This window comes from Drosophila ananassae, chromosome 2R (assembly GCF_017639315.1).
Source record: "Drosophila ananassae strain 14024-0371.13 chromosome 2R, ASM1763931v2, whole genome shotgun sequence".
Classification (NCBI taxonomy): domain Eukaryota; kingdom Metazoa; phylum Arthropoda; class Insecta; order Diptera; family Drosophilidae; genus Drosophila; species Drosophila ananassae.
Window position 1 is genome coordinate 24,690,054 of NC_057928.1, and position 12,198 is coordinate 24,702,251.

The 12,198-nt window shown below is 39.9% G+C and overlaps 1 protein-coding gene and 1 long non-coding RNA gene across 9 annotated transcripts in view; one reads left to right on the top strand and one right to left on the bottom strand.

Annotated features, from left to right (window-relative positions):
- The window catches only part of LOC6507367 (formin-binding protein 1-like), a 35,959-nt gene that overhangs the window by 7,425 nt on the left and 16,336 nt on the right, over positions 1-12,198 (top strand). The gene's annotated exons all lie outside the window — the stretch shown is intronic.
- On the bottom strand, positions 3,740-5,446 carry LOC116655855. Its single transcript, XR_004310936.2, has 2 exons — positions 4,892-5,446; positions 3,740-4,831 (listed from the first exon to the last, which is right to left on the bottom strand). It is a non-coding gene; the product is annotated as an uncharacterized LOC116655855 (long non-coding RNA).

Sequence of the window (12,198 nt, forward strand, 5' to 3'; positions counted from 1 at the left end):
GTAGTAGTAGTAGTAGTAGTAGTAATAGGAATATTAATGGTAGTAGTCTACTGTGTAATAGGTCTATACTAACTTTAAGAGCAAAAAGAGGCTACGACTAATAGAAGTACAAGTATTAAAAGTGTAAAGCAGTTCCATAGATGAGTCTCTATATAAGATATACATTTAAGATATACTGCAAGATTGCTAAAAAATAATAGATTTCAAGTTTAAACCCAATTTCTTTGTCTCTCGGCAAGAGTATGTGAAATTCAGTTACTTTTGGCCAAAAAGAAACTCTGTTGACTAAGCCCGCCTAGGCCCAGTCACCTGGACATACATACATACCAGTCCTATCAGCAAAGGTTAATAAGTAAATATTGGTTAGACACTAGATACACACTGCCTCGCTATAGCTTGTTTTTTGTTGCTGGCCTGGCCAACTTGTTGCTGGCTTTGTTCCCCAAACTCAATTACAGTTGGCCCGAATGGGTGTGGCTCTGGCTGGCAGGGAAACAAATTAAAGAATTCCAATGGGCCATAAACCAGTAATTAAATCACACAAAAATGGTATCCAGAGGGCCAAGAGTCGGTAAATAGAATTCTTCGGCCCATTTGTCAGCCTGATAAGCTCCGTTTTCCGCTGTCTATTATCAACTGATTCACTTCTGACCCTGCTCCGTCACTCTTTCTGTTAATTTTTCCTTTTTATTTCGACTTTTTTATTAATTAGCTGGAAGATTTATGGCGGCCCTCGGTCTGATAATTCATTCACGGCTGCCGACTCTCCAGAGCGACATGTGGCAGCTGCTGGTGGCGGCTCATGACCACGTCAAGTTAATTTCTGGAGAGTGCTCCACAGAGCTGGGCTGGAGTGCTGGATGTGCCTTTTGGCAAGAAATCGGCAAGAAATCAGGATCCAGGCCAGGCCAACCCCTCCACTGTTGCTGTTTTGTTCCAATTTGGACTCGAACTGCACTCGAACTGGCACTGAAGTGGCAAATGGGACGTCATGGCATGGATTCCCTTTGTTTTTGTGATGTGATGTGCTGTGCTGTGTGCCCTAATGCCAGCTTGTTTCACGTCCAAGTCGCCAAGTCGCTTCTAGGCAACACGTTTCATTATTTAGCCCTCGGTTTGTTGATAAAAAGCTCCTTTCCTCTTGAGTCACCCAGTTCGTGCCACTGACTCATCTCTTTGGGGGGAGATGGCTTCGCTTCCTTCCCCTTTTTTTCCGCCCGGCTCTGTTGCGTTCCACCCACCCACTCTGGATCACCCGCATGACTCATCAGCTGGGCCCTGCCGTCCTTCGGCCCCTGGCTCTGACGCCCCACCCACTCCAGCACCCATGTAATGTCTCTTACATTGCGCCAAAGTGCTTGATTATGATGTTTGTTTAATACTTTTTTATTTTTTTCAAGGGGGAGAGTTAAGGGACTCTACTGTGTTTGCTGAAAGGGAGCTGTACACTGCTGAATATTAAAAAAAGGGGGATTTTTAACAAAAGTCTTATTAATAATATATTGATAAATTTCAATTATACTAGTAGAGGTTTTTTTACAGAATTACTTCAATAATTTGCCCTAAAAATAATCATAGATAGTTGGTAATAGATAACAATAATCTATACTATAGATTCTATAAAGTAGGAATAAAAAATGAATAGAATATACTACAATTATAGCTGTAATATCATCAAGTAATTTATTATTTTATAGTTACGGCAGTCCACGAGGTGACGAACCACATGCCTAATTACATATTAGAAAAACTATATAACAAAGACACGACACAACAAACTGAATAAAAATATACTTTAATATATTATTTTGTATTCCTACATTGGATTTTTTTCGTCATTAAAATTGATATCTGTTGTTTTGGGTGTGGCAAGGGCGTTCGCACAGGTATTTCACCTCATCAGGAGGTTTTAATTTAATATTTATATATCTCTAAATATTTTTCTAAACGGGTTTAGATTCATAATCTCTTTAGAAATTATTTCTAATAATTTAACATTAAATTGATATTCTTTTCTCTTAGATCATTATTAGAAATCTCTATAATTTCACTTTAATTGTAATTATTTCTATTAAAACCACGTTTAAAAATTGGAATTGTAGTTCTATCCATATTCTATGCTTTAAATACTTATGATAGTTCATAAATTACTACGATTTCAAATAAAAACCTTTATAAAAAATTGATTTTTTCGTCACCTCTCCTAATAATCCCCACAATTCCTATTTAAAACCTTTAAAAAAAGTAAAAACTTGTATCCCAGTGTACTGGAATCTGTGACAGCTTTCTGGCCTGGCCTGGCCCTATTCAAAGGAGCTTTTTTCCGCCTGCTCGAAGGCAAGTTCAAAGGCACATGGCTAAGGCTATAGCTCTGGCTCTGGCTATGGCTATGGTTGGAAAAATGAATGCAAAATCCAGAGCACTCGGGACCAGGAGCGGGAGAGGCCGTCCGTCCTTTGTGCTGCGTGTTTCGTCATCAAATATTATGCAAAGAAGCGAGGAAAGGAGGACGCAGCCCGTCTTGGCTTTATCATCATTGTCATAAAAACATAAACGCTGTTAAAAAGCGAAGGCTAAAGCCGGGCTGCCTGCCACACTCACACTCTCTTCTCAACCCCTTTTGAAGAAAGACACACAATACCGGCCTGATGGCACTCCCGCAAAACAAATTAGCTTCATTTCCTGCCCACATGCCATGCCCAGCCTAAGCCCTGCCAAAATTCAACCATTTTTTTTTCGCATTTCGATGTCAGAAATACATAAATTTCGTGCTGGCCTGGCCTGGCCTGGCCATCTTGTTGCAAAATTCTGACACAGACTTTGTTGCCGCGGCGTGGGCAACTCCTCCACATGAAGTGGAGGAACTATGGCGGAAATCATTAAAAAAAGCAAGCTGGAAATGCGATAAGAGTCAAGATGTTGCTGCAACATGTTGCAGGTCATTGAACCGGCACTGGTTGCATCCAAAATCGAATCGGCACCCCAATCCCCATGCCAGCCCAGCCCCATTGGAGGCATTTTTTTTGGGACGCGTGTCAGGGTGTCAGAAGGGGAAGACTCATCAAGTGCCCGGCTTTTGTCTGCCTCCCGTTGATGCCTCATGACACTTTCGAACAAAAACCATCCATTAACGCATCCAATCGCATCATCTACCATCTAAAAGTTACTGCTATTTTTTTTACTCTTCTGCGTTATGTTTTCCTGGTCATCGCTTAAGATTCCACTGATATGGCCATAACACTGGGGATTAGCTCATCCATCTTCGATTAAATCATCACCAGCATTAATGCACTGAGCACTGAAAGAAAATACATAGGTGGCATTAACTGGGATTCAGGGGTATTCGCATTTGCAAGGCTTCGCATTTTAAACAATTTTGCACTAAATTGCCAGAAAACAATAGTAAATTTTTAAAAATATAAATTCTCTAAAATACCTGCGAAATATATATATCTAGAAGTTAGTATAATAATTGAGGCCCATCTCTAAGTCCGTATAGTCTTTTCCGAGAAACCGAGATCCGACTTTAAAAACAGTGTTTTGAGAAAAAATATGAATCCGATTGGGTTCAAAATTTTTACAAAATTTGTTCAAAATTTTAAGATGAAACTATCCATCGGATTGGGTTTCGAATTTCAAAGAATATAAGGCATAAGCCAGATATAGGATTTTCATCTAGCCTTGATAACTCTCCGCCTTTTCCCCTTAAAAAAAAACAACCACTTTTATTCAAAATTTAAATATTCAAAAACATATTTAATTTATAAAAATTGCCTTCTATATTTTGACAATAAAAATGATTTAATTCAATAACATATAAATAAAATTAAACTCCAGATATTTTTGAACAATTCAAAGTTCTATTAGAAGAGAGGTGGCTTTTCTTTTTATTCTTACAACGGTTTCAATGGTATTCAATGGCATTCCATCTATGAAAGTCTCTCTCTCAAAAAAAAATATAATATTATATATAAAAATCTGATGAAAGTTAAAGACTAGTTCAAACTTCATACAGATAGCCGGAAATCAGCCACCAGCCGAAGCCCAATGCCTGTGCCCAGCTGTGATCGGGACTATCATCGTCTTCCCGATCGAGTGTTAAGGATGTCATGCCACGAATTGGGCTAAAGTGCGATGTATCTCCACAACACCCGGTTCTTCTTTTTCAGCATGTATCCTTCCCTCTTATTGTCCAGAACAGAGTTTTCTAGAAAATCCAACCATGACCAGGAACACGGCCAGATGAGAAGTATTTTTGAAAAGAAAGAAAGAGTCGAAAGTTAAGAAACAATGGTCGAAAACGTTGTTGGGGGCGATAAGAAGCGAAGGATACATGTTGAAAAATATAAACGGCTGTAGAGGAGATACATCGCATCGGAACCAAATTCAGGACATGAAATTCTCAGCATTTGATCGAGATGAGGATGGAAGTCCCGATCACAACTGGGCACAGGAGTGGGCTATGGCTGGTGGTTGAGTTCTGCCAGCTGTTTGACTTTTATATCAACTCGTTAAATATTATATTGTTAGGCCTTCCATTTTGGGTGGCAGGACAGCCATTACAGCTCCTATTATTCCCATTTGCTCTGAAAATTTCACTTGATTCTTTCTGATCACAAAAGCTTGTTCTAATTGAGCTTTTTGCTTCTCAGATTCCAGATTCCACACTCTTTGCTTGCAGTTCATTCGGAATTTTGGAATACTTTGTCTGAACTTTTGCCCTTTCGAATATTTATCCAGAAGTGCCACATGTTTGTCTTGAACTTTCGAGTATTTCGCCAGCAGTTCTTCGTTCTTAAAGTCCCTTCTTTGGCAGATCCATCTCACTCGCCTATGGAATTTGAATAATTTGTTAACTTCTCAAAACATCTACACTTTATTGGCCTATTACCTCTCCTGCTAGTTCCACTCCAGAGACGTGGAAGTTAAGGGAGTACCTCCAGTGGAATCATTTTTGCCTTTTTTTTTTGTTAAAAATAAACAACTTTTTGTTCGAGTCACTAGAAGTTCTAGTCCAGAACTGTACAACTGATGGGTCCCAAGCCCCGGCACTGGCTTTTTATAGCCCTTCCGAGCTTTCGCAGAGCGTCTTATCAGGATTAGTTCAGACATACTTATATGATACATATGTCTGTGCTAGTGCCCTCTATATAGTTTGGACTGTAGCACTGAGTTGGAAATAATCAAAAATTGTCGTTCGATGCTGGAATTAGAGTCAAGGCTACAAGTTTGGTAAATCAAACGGAGCAAAAGTTCTCTTTAGATGTCGTAATATATGAATAATAGTATTTATATTATATACTTAGATATCGGATAATATCGGACTTAATATCGGATATATATAATCTGTTCTATGGTAGCTAGAGGATATAGTCAACGGATCCCGTTCGATCCGAGTTATATACTATGAGCAAGAAAGAAAACTGAGAGACTAGTTCGTAAAGTACTAGTACTGAATAGATAGACGGACAAACGGACAGACGGACATGCTGATAGCGACTTAGGAGTTGATGCTGATCAAGAATATATGTATGTACTTTATAGAAGACATCATGTAAAAAATATATGTATATATATTTTATATTATATCAGATATCTCCTTTTTATACCCTTGCAGAGGGTATTATAATTTTGGTCAAAAGTGTGCAACGCAGTGAAGGAGACATCTCCGACCCTATAAAGTATATATATTCTTGATCAGGATCACCTCCTGAGTCGATATAAGCATGTCCGTCTGTCCGTCTGTCCGTCTGTCTGTCGGTTTCTACGCAAACTAGTCTCTCAGTTTTAGAGCTATCGAGTTGAAACTTTGCACACATCCTTCTTTTCCTTGCAGGTAGTACATAAGTCGGAACGGCCGGGATCGGTCGACTATATCCTATAGCTGCCATATAACTGATTGATCGGAAATGCCATAACTTCGTTGCTTTTTAAGATAGAGGGTTGGGACTTTCCACACATGTTATATTTGACCAACATATCTTATGTACAAAATTTCATAAGGATCGGCCAACTATATCCTATAGCTGTCATACAACGATCGGAATTGGCATAACTTTGGTGTTTTTTAAGTTAGAAAGATGGGACTTGGTACAGATTCTATTTTGGACAAAATAATCTGATTTGCCAAATTTCATAAGGATCGGTCGACTATATACGATCTTCATTATACGATATGTAATAATATAAGATGCGTGGCGCCACCTAGCGGACTGCGACTGAACTGCAAGGGTATATCAACTTCGGCTCCGCCCGAAGTTAGCTTTCCTTTCTTGTTTTCGTTTAGACTTGATGATCAAAATTATAAAACCCTCTGCCAAGTCCCTAAAGTTGGGGGAATGGGGAATATTTATTATTTTATTAATATACAATAATTAATAATTCATGTTTGAATGATATTCATAAAAAAATATTATTTTTAAAAACTAACTAGTTTACCCCTTAAAGAATTAAATTGATAAACAGTGGGTTGAATATTAAACTTTTTAGCACTTTTAGTAAAAAATTGTATTAAAACTTAAAAAAAGGGTAACTTTTTCTCACCGTGTACTTGGCAAATTAGCTGAGAAACTTTGTTGGGGCTCCAACGTGCCACATAATATTATTAAAAAGTGCAGTTCAGTGCCATAAACCCTGCTAAACGAGGGGAGGAGGGGGTGGCCCGCGGCAAGTAGGTATTAGGTATGCTGCAGATGGCGAGGCCGAAGGCATAAAAGTTGCACGCAGCTTGGTTGCAAGTGGAGCAAGCAAGGAAAGAGGGTGGCAGGGTGGCAGGGTGGCAGGGTGGCAGGGTGGAGGTGGTCCGGTGGGGGAGTCTCGAAGACTCTAGCCGGTGCAATGCACTCGCCCCGTCATTGTGGCAAGCTCGAGGCAGCTGCCAACTGGCAACTGGCAACTATTTTGCATCCATGTGAGTGCTCTGCTGGCTTGTTTGTATCTTGTATCTTGTTTGGTGTCGCTGTCGTGCAGAGTGAGATGCAATGTCTGCTAACTATTATGGAAAGATGGTAGCGATGATTTGGCGACAAGCTTGGCTGGAGGGCAGTTGAGCAGTTGATTTAATCAGGCCACTGGCTGATACACTTTGTTTCTCGGAATGTCTTGATTGGTTTATTAAACCTCGGAGGTGAATCATCAAAGAACCTCCAATAAAAGCCAGTTCTAATCAGTATGGGCTTGAGATAATGCCTTGGCAAGTACTATATACCTCTTACTAACCTTTCCTTTTCTCTCTTTTCTCGTTGCAGGTAAGTTCCTCCTCCCTCCTGCCATTAATCGAGTCTGACACCTTTGGCCCCAAAACAAGAAGTAAACAATTGGGCCCAAAGCCCTCTGTGTGCCTCTGTGCCGGCAATGCAGTTGCTTCTGACAGTTTATTTTTATAAGACCCGGCCGCATTTATTATAAACACTGTCGATCTGACGGCCGGGATGGTGTTTATGCTAACATTGACTGTCTGCAGATCGAACCTGGACTGGGAAGTAGCCGATGGGAGGAGCAGAGACGACCCACCCACAGTGGACTGACGCACTATGGCCTGGCCCCCTTCTGTTTACATCGCACTTTTTCTGTTTTCTGGCCCAGAATCTCCTCTTCTCGAATTGAAAACGAATCAATTTTCATTATAATTTGTTTATAGAGCCGCATCTACAATATTTATTCCGTATATTTCCGCATTTCGCTCTCGGGCGGGCACTTTCAGTTTCCATATTTTTTTTTTGTCAGAAAGCGATGATCAACTCCCATGGCTATAGACACTCGCTTTATTGTCTCTCCGTCGCTGTTTTATTCGCTGACTAATGGAAACTGAGTTGGATCTGAGTCCCCACCATAATTAACATTACAAATCATAAAGATCATAAAGCGTCAACCCGATTTGCATTTCCTTTGTTAGTCTTTTGATAAAAGATATGTTTTATTTTATTTTATGCATTCTATGGGTAGCTCTTTCATAACTTCCTGACAACTGCAAAACCGGTTGTGGGGAAAAGTAAAAAAAAGCTATACAGAAGAGTGCATAATTTTATAAACAAATTGGTTTGTTTGTTGCTTTTTTTCGAAAAGTCTTCACTTTTTAACGATCTTTCAGAGCTCTCATCGGCGCTCCGCGCTCATCGCAAAAGTGAAAACATATCACACACTTCTTTGTAATGAAAATCATTTGAAATTTGAATGCAAATGAACAACTATTCTTCCACCTGTTGGATCATCAAATCCCAGCTTTAATTTCCATATGAATGGGGATTTTTGGAGAATCTTCTTAACGGTTTGGCGGCTGCACTCAAAGGTAACTCTTGCCGCGGATGCCCCGGACTCTCCCTGAGAATGCCTAACGGGCCGCGCCAGATAGAGCTGTTAGGCCATCAACGGAAAATATATAAAATAAACGATCTAAAAATACCGCAAATCAAGAAAATTTCCCCCAACGCAAGAGCCAGTCCACTTATATGAATTTTCCGCAAAGGAAAATTTCACCCACGCATGAGATTTCTTAAACTATATAGGCAGTTTTTTGTTTGTGGCGGCCATTTGGCAACACACTTGTTATGAAATCACCCTGCAACATGGCCCGGACTGGACACCACAAAGGCGGTGTCCCGACCGCCGACCGCAGAGAGCAATCTCTGAAAGAAAAAAAAATTGAACCAGGCCAGCCGAGCGAAACAATAGATCGCCACAGACCCAGACCCAGTCGCACAGTCGCTCACTCCTTCGACTCCCAGACTGACTGGCACTTTGGGGCACGAAACCCGTTTGGCTTTCGTTTCGTTTGTGTTTGCCAACTTCCCTAACCCAAACCCGGACTCCTTCTCATCCTATGACTCCCCACATGATGGCTGCACTTATCGCCGTCAAGCAGCTGGAACCCTGGAGTCTGAAAAAGTCTCTAAAAGTGTGGCTAAAAAACAAAACTCGTGCCTAAACAATGGCTGTCTAGTGCTGAGACCCAGACCGCGGGCAATTGAAACCAGAATTCGCTCGCTTTTGGTTTAGATTTTCACTTTTGCGGCTGTTTTGCCGGACACTCCCCCACCCGACACTCTTTCTCCCTTTCTATTTTCCGAGCTGGGACGGTTTCAGGCCAAGATCGACCAGGAAATCCCCTTTCAAAGTGGGTTTAGGGCAGAACATTTGAATCTCTTCTTGTTATTCTGTGCCATTTTCAATTGGTTTATTTATATTTGAACTAAAGACTATATATTTGCATTTGATAGTAGAAATGGGTCTACAGAGTGGTCTATATTTAGTTTTATAGGTACAGTGATGGGCAAAATAATGGAAACATTAGAGTCAAGTGCATAAGTACCTAAATATTTCATTCTGTGGAAAGATTAGTTGCATATAATCCAATTATTCTATCTGTGATGTCTATACTTTATTGTAAGATATTAAAATCGTTTTTTAGGCGATTTCTAGTTGTAGATTTCCAATATATTGTGATATTGCGAAGGAAAAACATACTCAAATTAGAAAAACTAAAGAAATAGGCCACAATTTTTTAAATATTTATTAGTTTTTCTGTTAAGAACAAAAAAAATACTCGATTTATTACATATATAAGGTACTTTATGTTAAAATTGACTGGAAAGAGCCGTTTCATATTATTATATCTGCTTTTTCCCGCTTTAAATCTGTTTTTAGCCGTACGATATATGGCAGCGTCGGAAGAAAAATATTAGTGTATTTTTATGAAATAGGTAAAATTAAAGAGTTAGATGGCTTATTTAGCAAAGATTTAAAATAAAAATGTTTACATTTTCAAGACATACATTTCTTCAAAAAAGTAACCTTTTTTTTTGAATATTTGAAAACCCGGCACGTGTTTAACCCACTCCCCTGAGGTCTTAGTTCCCCTGCTCCGTTAAACCCTCGCCTCTAACCCAACGATCTGTGATAGCCAGCTGTTGGAGGCAATTTCCTCCAACATGATGTGTTCTAAGGCGCAGATGTTTCATCGAACTGGGCTTTGTTTGGAGCTTTTGTACTCTCGTCCACTTTCCAGCGACGACACTTAATTGGAGCCGCTTTGTGAGTGGCCGGCAATTGTCTAAATGTTTGAACTAGCTCTTAGTTAGTCGCTTGGACTTGGCTTTGTCTGTCGTCTGGGGCAATTGTCTGTTGAAGTTGACATTGACGGGGAATGCAGTGCGATTGGGCTGCTTTTGTTATAATTTTTTCTGAAAACTGAAATCAGAAATCGGATTTCTGGTTTTTGAAACAATGAGTCGCTTAGAAATCATCCAGCCGATGGAGGAAACTCTCTCACGTTCGTTGGATGAGGAAATGTTTAAGAAAAAAAAACAAAAAAAAGACCTCGAGTTAACCTTTTGAACTGGTCAGAGTCGGGTTGCAAGCAGATAACTCTCAGTCGGGCCTCTATATACTACTATATATATTGGCTATAGCTATATATCTATAGAGCTATAGAGCTTCATCTGCAGAGAGTTGAGATGCTGGGATGCGGTTGCTGAGGCTTTCCTTAGTGGCTCTCTAGCTGTTTGTTATTAATTGACTTTTGAGTTGACTTGCTGGGCGAAATGACAGGGCCTAATTTATTGCGCATACGCCCCGTTGTCTGGCTACACGGTTACAAATAATTTAATTAAATAGAAATATATATTATTTCTAATAGTTTACAGGCTTTTTTGGCACCTTAAAAGTAAGTAGTTTGAATGCGACTCTAACTCTTATTAGCATCTATTTTAATTCCTTTTTATTTATTATTTTTTCAGTGTAGTTTACTGAAAAGCATCGCCTCTAGGGAGGCACCCACAACTTCGGAAGTGGCCGCTTGAGGAAATTGATCAACTTTTCCCTCCTGCCTCCTGCACTTTCATGGCTCATAAATAAATGGAAATTGCAATATTTAAAGATTCAAACAAAAATAGCTAATGGATGCAAGAAGTAAACATTCTGTGGCATTCCACTATGCCACCAGCAGTAGTAGTTCTGTGCCTCGTTCTATGGATCGTGTAGTACCGGGTATTTGCATTAAAAGGCCAGTTGTTTTTTTGTTTTTTCTCCGGGTAATTGCCACCTTGTTTTCCACGAATCTTGGGCTATCGCTCGCTGTAATCAAGCTGTATGTAAAATACATGCTGAAAATGTGAGAAATTTTAATTACCAGCCATCATATGTACTGGGCTTGTGTGCATCTTGTAGCTGCATTGCTCACAGCGGCAGATTAATGATAAGTTTTGAGGAGTCTATCTATGTATGGCCTATGAGGCTCTGGTTGAAAGTAAAGCCTGAAAGAGAGAGCATGTGAAATGAGTTACTTGGAAAATGTTGCCTGGCTGCCTGGCCTTTGTTGTTGCTCCAGTTTTCATCTCCAACTGCATAGTTTGTTGTACAAGCAACGGAAATGCAACAAATTTTTATGGCCACTCCGCAGAGAGAGAAAAAGACTAGCCTGGGAGGCTGAAGCGAAAAAAAAAAAGCGAAATCTCAAGCCGCAAACACGGATCGGAGCTGATAAGGCCCGAGCAGGGCTCTATTTATAGAGCTGGTTCTGGGCGCACTGAATGTCCGGTCTTGAGTGCAATTCCAATCTTCCAAGCTGGTAAGCTGGTAAGCTGCATCGGAATTGGCCATGGTTCTGCTTGCTGGCTTGCTGGCTTCAGTTGGCCAAAGTAGTTCAACCTGTTCGGTGGCTTTGGCCCGGTCTCCAAGAATGTGGCTGCGAATTTATAGCTCTTTTTGCTTTCAGCCCCGGCTCTGTGGCTCAAACGCTTCTATGTTCCATCTTGAGACATCCCCCTCCTCTTATTCGTATAATTTTTAGCAGCATCCGCACTCGGAATAGTTGAAAAAAAAAAAGATTAAGATTTACGCAAAATGTTGCTAAAAAAAAAAAAGATGGTCAAGTCGAGTCACATAAAGTACTTAAAAGATGGTAGACTGAGCGAGGAATGTGGAATGCACTGAGGAATAAGTTTTATAAATTTAATATTTATTTAATAATTTAAACAAAACACAGTGAATTGTTGTCTTAGTTTAGTTTTCTTTTAAACTTATCTCTCGTAGAAGTTATAGTCTCCTGATTTTTGGCTTTTGGGTTTTATGTTTTTCACTCTTACCTCTATTTGAAGATGAAAATGATGGCCGAATGGAGAAAGAAAATGCCAGTCAGTCACTCTTTAGATTCTCTAAGCTTTTGTTTTTATTCCAACCGAGTGGCAGCGTCTTCAATTAAGT